This window comes from Alligator sinensis, unplaced genomic scaffold, assembly GCF_000455745.1.
Source record: "Alligator sinensis unplaced genomic scaffold, ASM45574v1 scaffold869_1, whole genome shotgun sequence".
Taxonomy (NCBI): Eukaryota; Metazoa; Chordata; order Crocodylia; family Alligatoridae; genus Alligator; species Alligator sinensis.
Window position 1 is genome coordinate 1,071,655 of NW_005842159.1, and position 10,435 is coordinate 1,082,089.

The following is a 10,435-nucleotide window of genomic DNA, read 5'->3' on the forward strand; positions in this document are numbered from 1 at the left end:
CTATAGTTGAGCATAAACTTTAGTTGAATTTCTGGGGGGCAAAGGGGGACTAGTCAGTAGGAAATATATACTAATTCCTAATTGTGATTTTTTGTTTAACAGTAGACATTAAGGAATTTGAGTTGGTATTTTTCCTCAGTTAAAACTGCACAATGATATTCTATACTTGAGGAGATATGATATAGGTGAGAAGAGAATGAGAATTGCAGTTGATTATAACATTAAAATTAAAGTTTCTGAATGTTTAAAATCTGTACAAAAAAAAGACCCTCCTCCCCGCCCCTCCCCACCATGTTTACAGGATTTAGCATTCAATGTTAAGCATAGTTAGTTTATTATCAATGACCTGGAAGATCATTAGCTACCTAGAAGATGGGGTGGAGTGCACTTTTAGCAAGTTTGAAGATGGCACCAATCTGGGGGGGGAGTAGTAGGTACATTGAAGAGTACCAGTGAGAGGCTCTGTTTCTGGCCCTGTGTGCCCCCCCCAACCTTGGTCCGACTCCATACATCTCCCCCACCACACCCTGCAGCACCACTGCTTCCCAGGCACGGGGGAGAGGGGAAGCTTACATGCAGCAGCCGCAGCTGCTGCCCAGTGCCCCACTCTGCTGCCGCTGTGCATCCAGTGTGCAACCCCCTCCTCCCCAGCTCCCTTCCCTCCATTCCTCCTGGCTGCTTTCAGGACCCAGTGGCAACATGCCACCACTGTGCTCCCCTGTTCCCACTTCCCTCCCCGCCCCCGCATCCCCATCAGAGCCCAGTGGCAGTGGTGGTGGAAAAGCTAGAATGAGGGAGGTGGGGCAGGCCAGCTCTGCACTGCCAGCATCCCATACTGCCACGGCTTCCAAGGAGCATGGCCAGGGACAGGAGCAAGGCCAGTGCCACTGGCCTCGTCCTCTGCTCTGTCCGCTCTGCTACGCTGCCACTACTGCCTCCTGTCTGGAATGCTCTTGGATCACTGATTGTTTCAGACAACCAATCAGAGCGTGAAAAAAGCATTACAGACAGACAGACAGACAGACAGACAGACTAAGGCTTTCATATATAGAGCATTTGGAAATGGAATTTTCCTGCAAAAAACAAATTCGTTTCTATTTATTGGCCCCTTCTATTAAAAATCATTTTGCTGAAAAATTCTCATCCAGCACCAATTAGGAATAGCAAGGATGCCAAGTCTCAATACATGTGGAAATGAAATCTTTTCTACAACAGAAGTACAAACAGCTTTCTTTTTTGCCCCACAGATTATTTTGCATTGCATACAGGAAAAAATATTTAAAAAGAAAATTGTGCAGTTATTTTTTGTCAGAGCCATCTGTTTAAAATTGTAATTTAATGGTCCAGCTGAAGATAAGCTGTTTGTTCAAGGTTGGGGCAAACTTCTCAGAGGCTGTCTATGTGGCAGTGTCATTTATACTATGACAGTATTTCAAAATTTCCAAACTACTCCTGACTTTGAGGTGTGGTAGTAAGCCAGAGCACTCTAAGCCCAAGTTAAAACATCTGAATTTGGGTGTTGTTTAGCAGTTCTTATATATGCTATAAAAAACTTGTGGATGTGATTTCTGGCCTTTAGGAGCAGGAAGCAGAAAATCCTAAGTCTCTAAATTATAGAATTGGGGAAGATTTAGCATAATCTATCAAAATGAGTTCACAGTCTGATGTTAAACTTCTAGCCTACAGGCTAGATCCAGCTTTGAAATATTAATCTGGCCTCCTTTGCAGCAAGATGAATTTTGTGAACTTGTCCCAGTCTCCGTGGTCTACAGAGAGATTTTGTGTGGTGGCCAAAAGCTTTTACTTAATAACTAGGCTGACCAAAGGTGGCCAAGTTTTCTCTTCCCTGGGGTGGCTGCCCAGCCTGAATTCTGTTAGTTGTTGGAATGCATACAAGGGAAGGAGGAATTAAGGTATGCAACAAGGGGAATTTACTAAATGGAATAGAATCATGAAAAGGGAAAGGATAACAACAGGGTAAACAAACAACATCAAATGCACAAAATAAATTACCAAACATAGTTAACACAGATGAACTGTTGCATAGGATTTTAACAGATGAACAGATGTAAGTCAAATAAATCCAGATGCAAATCCAATAAATAGGTCCAATAGTCAGCAATCCATGCAGTCAAAAGTACCAAAGTCACAAAGGATCAAAAGACTGGGTCTTCTGTGGAGCAGCTCCTTCCTCTCCATGAAGAGAGCACATTCTCCACTCACCATGGTTCCAGTTGCAAAGTATAGATCACATACAGTCACACTAACCACACAAAACAAACATCGATCCACACCACAAACTCACGTACTGCTCAATGCCAAGAGACACAAGAATACATACAAACCAGACTCTTCAAAATAACCCTCTTCTCCCCACACACATACTCAGAGCACCAGTGCAGGTATTTAAAATCAATAGAAGACAACTCTCACTAATCAATCATCTGAGGCAAAGTTATTGTCAATACAAGTCATTCATACAGTAACCAATTGCCTATATTCATATCTGATACATACTCCTCTCACTCAAAAACTGTTGCTCACCTTTATCTCAAAATCACTCATTCTCCCACTACTCACACAGACCTTGCTGCATATGCCTAACTTTGTTAACTGGGGTACTAGTCCAAAAGGTTAGGATTTCCAGAGTCTTCTACAGCAATGTATTGGCAGCATCCATTCCAACTATATACAATGACAACATATTTAACTATTTACTGACTGGCTCAAAGTGAAACTCAAAACTCTTAGACAACACCTTGAAAATTTGGATTGTGCCAAGAGTAAGATTGGATAAGTTTTCAAAGTTATGTTTGCAGCTTTTCAGGTTCAAAAGGGAGACATTTGAAAGTTCATTTAACTTTGTGTTACTAAGCTTCCAGGAAGTTGAAATGTTTGCCCAGAGAATGACTTGAGTTGCCTCCTGTTCATATCACTGTGACGCTGACTCCAAAGCCTAACAATGGTAATGTCAGTGACCCTATTAAATGTCTTGTTGGCTGAAGTATTAGATTGGCACAGTGAAAGACTAAGGTTAATATGCACCAATCAGTTGAAATTCTTCAGAGTTGTTATTTTCTCCTTGACTTTCTGCCTTTGATGGAATCCCATCAAAGAAGGAGTAGAGTAATCATTTACTAGAGGTTTCAGTCCTGTCAGAAAAGTCATGGTTCTCATCCTGGACTGGGGAATGATGAAAAATATCTTCTGAGGCTTATAATTTCTAAGGTGGCTGAGGTCTGCTCTAAGGTAAGGGTGGGGATATATGTGGTGACCAGGCACTGGACAGATGTGAAGTATGGTGGAAGGAAATTGTGGACCATTAGTGGAAGACCTAGCGGAGGGTGGAAGTAGAGAAGTCAAGACCAAACAGGGATCAAAGAGGGAAAAACAAAATATGTCCAAAGAAGTTGAGAGAGACAAGGAGAGAAAACAGGAAGAAATGAGAGTGTAAGTGAAGACGTGGCAGGCCTAAGCATACTCTGTGTCAGTTCTTACAGTAAATTGATCCTTAATTTAATACATTAAATAAGGGCATTGTAAAAAATACGATATTTTCTCCTCAATTGCCACAAAGAATTTGCTTTGACATAAAGTACACAGTTTTGGTGATTACTTTACAGTTTTATGACTTACACTTTATAGTACCAGTGAATAATTAAAAATCGGGGAAAAAACAAACAAACAAAAACCCCAACTCTGTTCTCCAAAACCACGATTCTTTGCTGTCTTGTTCTGCTAGTAATTCCTTTGGTTTTGCTAATTCAATCACGTAGTCATGAAACAAGCCCCCATGATCAATTAATTAATATAAAAAATTATGAGATCTTAAACAAAGTGATGAGACATTTAAAAAAAGTATTTATAGCTTCAGGTTTTTGACCCTGTGAGGTTTGTGTTTTCAATAGTTTAACCATATTCCATAAGACTAGAAACTCACTTTTATTGTTTAGAGGAAAATTAAATTTCCTTCCATAATCATAGAACTCCAGGACATGTCATTAAAAACCAAATCAAACCAAACCAGAGTATTATGAAACTTGCAATAATATTGTTAGAATTAGCAATGCACTTCATTAACTCTGGATAAAGTTTCATATCTTCTCTATGCAGGTTAAAAGATTGCTCAAGGTACCAGATACTGAAAAACCAGTCTAATAGTCATTACTTCACTGTTTGTGAGTTTGTAAGTAACACATCTGCTGTAAAGAAACTGCAAAGTTTAATGTGAATAAAATTATGAATTTAGAATTTTTAAATGATGGGAAATAATAACTGTACTGTTACATTTCTCACAAATATGTTACAATTAGCACGTGCTAACTCTAAGGAATATTAAGCTGTGTTAAAGTTAGCACATGCTGTAAGCAGTTGCACCTTAAGAATTAATACCTCCCTGCCTGCTCCTAAACTCCATGCAGCATGCACTATCCCCATACATACTTGCTAGGCCTTGCAGCTGCCGACTTACTCTCTAGGCCTCCCAGCAACTCTACATGGAGGAAGCGGGAGAAGAGGAGGTGGTGTGGGGGGGAGAGGGGGAGTTGTGTGGGCTGGTGGACAGGCAGCTGCAGGGCCTGGCAGGGGGTGATGCAGTCCCAATCCGGGTGCACAGGGAGCTAGGGGGCCCACCCACGGCTGCCAAAAAGCTTCTTGCCCACCCCTGATCCCCTTCCCCTCTTCCCCCATGGAGAACGGCTGGGCAGCTATGGGGCCTGAAGTGGCTTAACTTTAAGATGTCTAGAGGGCACTTAGCACTTGCTAATGTGCTTTTGTGTGTGGACACTCATGTTTTCAGTGCCCTTAATGTGGTCTAATTGTAACATGTAACCTCACCTAATCCTTTCCCATCATGTTAGCATAGAATAGCATTTAGCTGAGAGAATTCCATATTATTGTTTCAGGGAGCAGGTGGACAGCAATTTTTTTTTGTGTCTATACATTTACATCAATGTAACAGAGAGGAATTTGGTCCACTGTTAGAAGCTCTTTAAAATCCTGTTGAAATACCAAATGTTTAAAACCATTTGTATGGTTTTCATCACCAGCATTGTTATTACCTTGTTTCTGATCATTACTCAATGCTGAGAATGTCAATGAAATAAAAACCTAAAATTAAAGTTTTTATTATTAAAGAACAGGTTGGGGAAAAAATTAATAGAGCAGGAACAGATTTTCAAGGGTTAATATCATCTTTAAGTTTTATATTTTATTTTTTTTATTAAAAAGAATACCAAAAGGGCTTAGTTCATCTTCTGTACTATTTTATTTAAAAAAAAATCAATATCTTCTTGAGTTATAGAGGTACAAAATACATCTAAAACCAGTTAACTCTTTTAAGTTAAAAATGCCTCCAAATTTCTTTAATATTTCTTTAAAATTGTTTCCAAGCTGAGAATGTTACAAGATACAGCTGAAGGAAAACTTTATGGGAGAGTTATAACCCTTTGCCCTAAAAATAGGAAGACCATAAAAGTTGGAAATGAAATAGTCTAGGAACAAAGAGATTTTAAGGCATAGATAATAAGATTTAATCAAAGCAAGGTCAAGATAAGGATGAACTCTACAAATATTCTGGAAATAATGATAATCCATGTTATAAACTAATTATGAAAATAATTGCATAAATGGTCAATCCCCGGTATAGACAGAGATATGTCTGTATGTGTGCACATTCGTGCCAGATTTCCTTTTTCTTCATTTCTACATTTCTTGGCCAGCAGATGCAGATCTAAGGAAATGGGTACAATAGAATAGAACTTGATTCCTGGATGTTTTAGTGGAAACATCATATTTTTAATAATTAAACTTTGAAGACTCTTTGTATTTAGTTACGGGCGAACTTTAGCAACTTTTCAGTTCAGGTTTGTTTCAAATACTAGTGAGCACCCAACTAGTAAGCAGTTGCTCTTTCCAAGGCTATCCAAATATCCTGAGACTACAAAATTAGGCAGGTAGACTGTGAGACTGCCTCTCTCACACCATTGTTACAGCATTACAGTTTCCAATGCTAAAAATATCTGTCATTATGGTATTTTGGCTAATTTTATTTTGATCTAGATTAGAATGTGTAAAGATGCATTAAAAAAAAATGGCCTCATCCATTGTTTTCTGACCTTAAAAAAAGAGTGGTTCAGAATTATGTTTAAATAAAGGAAGGCATGAAGATGAAACCTGGAAGTTTCATGGTAGTGACTTAATTCAAGTTTTAATGGCTGTGAAGGTGTTGGCTCTGGATTTAGGACCCAGATGCCTTGTTCCAGGGGTTACCCACCCTCAGGCTGACCACGACCTTTCCATTGATAATAGGCAAATGTATTGGTACACAGTGATAACAGAAAAGAAACAATACAAACAATCAAGCAATTCTATATACTATTAATCCTACTGCTGTCATCAGAGTCAGGATGCACCTGGCCAGGATGCAGGCTTCACTTTGAGTCTTTCTCTTAGGTGTCAGATGTCAGCATGTGAGCAGTCTGGAGGTGGGATGCCAATGCCCACATCCCCCTCCCCTCCAGTGGGGACCCTTTCTAGGGAGGAGGGATGGGGAGGGAGAGACCCGGCTGGAGGACTTTTTGTTACTCTCAAGTCTTTGCTTTTGTATTTTCCTTCCCTCCTGATGACTCTTGATCCATGGCTGTCACTGGTTGGTCTCTCTGTGTTCTTCACATGTCCATGTAGCTCATCACATGCACACATAATAATTTGGTCTTTCTGGGCCTTCTCTTAATTTGGTTTATTCCACCAAAACTGGGGCTCAGCCCCCACTGCTCTGGGGCCTTGTTAGCTGGTGCTACCCTTACCTCATGTTATGGAACAGTATGGTACATGCCCCCTCTTTCTCAGGGTGTGTGTGTGTCCATTGACCTTGTCGTGTTAGATAGCCTGTCTGCTTCAAAGCCTGTGTGAAACTGTTCATGTGTGACCCAGGCTCTTAAAAATCAGTTAAACCCTGCTTCCCATCTTGAACCATTCTAATACAGATATAGATTCATGGATGCTAGAGTCAGAAGGGACCTCAACAGATCATTGAGTCTGATCCCCTGCCTAGGCAGGAAAGAGGCCGGAGGTCAGATGACCCCAGCCAGATGCCTATCCAGCCTTCTCTTAAAAACCCCCAAGGTAGAGGAGAGCACCACCGCCCTTGGAAGCCCATTCTAAATTTTGGTCACCCTTACCATGAAGAAGATTTTCCTGATATCTAGCCTAAATCTGCTGTCTTTCAGTTTGTGACCATTGTTCCCTCATGAACAGAGAATCTCTGATCCCTTGCTGTGTCCCCTTAATGAATTTGTAGGCGGCCACAAGATCACTTCTCAGGCTTCTCTTGCGGAGGCTGAGGAGGTCCAGGTCCCTCAGTCTCTTCTCATAGGGCTTGTCCTGTAAGCCCCTAACTATACAAGCGGCCCTCCTCTGGATCCTCTTGAGTTTATCAACATCCTTCTTGAAGTAGTGGATGAAGTACTCCAAAACTGGACGCAGTACTCCAACTGTGGTCTGACCAAAGCTGCATAGAGAAGAAATATCACCTCTTTGGATCTATTTGTCATGCATCTGCTGATGCAATAAAGTGTGGTTAGCTTTGCTGATGATTTCATCACAGTAACGACTCAGGTTCATCTTGGAGTCCACTATGATGCCGAGATCCCTTTCTGCTTCTGTGCTGCTAGGAGGGTCACTACCCAGCCAGTAGGTGTGCTGGATATTTTTGCACCCTAGGTGCAGCACTCTGCACTTATCCTTGTTGTACTGCATCCTATTGTGTACTGCCCACTTTTCTAAACTGTCCAGGTTTCCCTGCAATTGTTCCCTACCCTCCAGAGTGTGCACTTCACCTCACAATTTAGTATCATCCACAAACTTGGAAAGCGTACACTTCACACCCACATCCAATTCACTGATGAAGATATTGAAGAATAGGTCCAAGGACCAAACCTTGAGGGACCCCATTACCCACATCCTTCCAGGTCGATACCGACCCATCTACTACCACTCTCTGGGTGCAACTGTTAAGCCAATTTGCCACCCACCAGATTGTGTAAACATCAATGTCACAGCCTCTTAATTTATTTATGAGAATAGGATGAGATACCGTATCAAAGGCCTCACTAAAGTCCAAGAAAACGGCATGCACCTCTACTCCTGCATTTAAGTATTTTGTGACCCTGTCATAAAATGAAACCAGATTGGTCAGGCACAATCTACCTACAAATCTATGCTGGTTTCCCTGCTGCATTATTTTTGCCACTGGACTCCCACAAATATGAGCCTTCATAATATTTTCAAAGACCTTTCCAAGGATGGAGGTGAGACTGACTGGCCTTTAGTTACTTGGATCCTCCTTCCTCCCCTTCTTGAAAATAGGGACCAAATTGGCCCTTTTTGAGTCCTCCAGGACCTGACCCAAGTGTCTCAAGTGCTCAAACAGCCATGCCGGTGCTTCTGCTTTGACACTGGCCAATTCCTTCGGATACAGCCAGTATCCTTCGGATACAGCAATACCCTCGGATACAGCTCATCCAGGCCTGTTCACTTGAACACATCCAGTCCATCCAAGTGACTCTGCACCAAGTCAGTATCAACAGTTGGTGGGCTGGTGTCCCTCTGATGCCCACTAAGAGCCCATTTGGAGACTTATTTTGAGCCCTGTTCAGGAACACAGAGGCAAAATACTCATTGAATAATTCAGCCTTGTCCTCCCTCTCTGTCCCTAATTGCTCCTCCTTGTTCAGTAGGGGTTCTATGGCTGCCCTGTGCCTTTCTTTTCCTTCCTACATACCTAAAAATACTTTTTGCTGTCTTTAATTTGTGTTGCCAGCCTCATCTCTGTAGCTGGTTTGGTCTTTCTAACTGCCTCCCTGCAAGTGAGGGCCAAGTATGTATACTCCTCCTTGGTAGCTTCTCCCTGCTTCCATTGCCTGTATACCTTCTTTTTTGCCCTTAGGCTCTCCTGGATTTCCTTGTTTAGTCAAGGAAGTTTTTTGGCTCCTTTCACCTTTTTCCCCTCGTACTGGGATAGTCTCCCTCTTTGCCTGAACGATTGTTTCCTTTAGGAACGACCACCCTTCCTGGACTCTGATCTTGCTAATTCTCTTCTCCCACAGGGCATCATTGACTAGACTCTTAAGCACACTGAACTTAGCCTTCCTAAAGGCAAGCACTTCCACCCTACTAGTTATCTTACCCATCCTATGCCGTATGGTGAATTCGATTGATTGGTGGTCACTGACCCCAAGGTGACCACGAATCTGCAGCTCCCCTACCAGGTCCTCCCCCATAGCCAACACCAAGTCCAGTAAGGCATTCCCCCTAGTGGGACCTCCTGCATTAGGTGAAGGTCCTGCACGCAGGTTAAGAACCTATGTGAATGGTTGGATTTGGCTGACTGCTCCTCCCAGCAGATGTCAGGGTAGTTTAGGTCCCCCATGACAAAGTGGGGTTTAGGTCCCACCTCTCTAGACTGTATGGCCTCTGAGAGCTGCCTCAAGAATTCCAAGTCTAGTTTTTCCTCTTGGTGTGGTGGTCTGTAGCAGACCCCCATCACCAAGTCCCTTTCCCCATGACCTCCATGTATCCTAACTCACAATGCCTCAACTTTCTTCTACTCTAATCCCACTTTGATTAGGGTATATGTACAATGCTCCTGTACATAAAGAGCAACCCCACCCCCTTTCCTCCCTACTCTGTCCCTTCTGTACAACCAGTAGCCCTCAATGTATACCACCCAGTCATGGGTAGGGTCCCACCAGGTTTCTGTTAGCCCCACTAAATCAAAGTTATTATCTGCAAACAGAAGTGTGAGTTTTTCCTGCTTGTAGATGTGTGTGTGTGTGTGTGTGTGTGTGTGTGTGTGTGTGTTTCTGGGAATTGGCTTACACACACACACACACACACACACCCTGTAAGCCAATTCCCAGAAAGCAAACCTTTAACTACCATTCTTAAGCCAACAAAGGTAGCCTGATAATATTGCCTGTTTTTATGCTCACATTTTAATAAATGAGTTTTATGTAAATGATACAAGGAAATAATATGAAGAAGATAGCTAATTGGCCTGCAGCATTCACACAGGGCTTAATTTTGAAGGGTGCTGAGAGCCTTGCTGCTATCAATTAAGTGTATAGACACATACATTGTTCCATTGTTTTCAATGGAATTTCATATGTGCTTAAATGTAGGAGCCTGCTTAAATGCTCTGCTGAACTGGGACTAGAGTATGCAGTATCTTGAAGGATCAAGTTGACAGCCCTTAATTCCTAAAGTATGTATTCACTTGAATACACCCTGAATGAAAACCACAATCTTGTAGAGAAAGAGAGAGAATCTAGAATAGGTGGAAAGTAAAATGATGTTTTTAGTAAAATGATTTTGGGCACAACAAGGTCCAAACCTTTAAAGTTGCCCCTCTTCTCTTATTTAAAGTTTTAAGAAC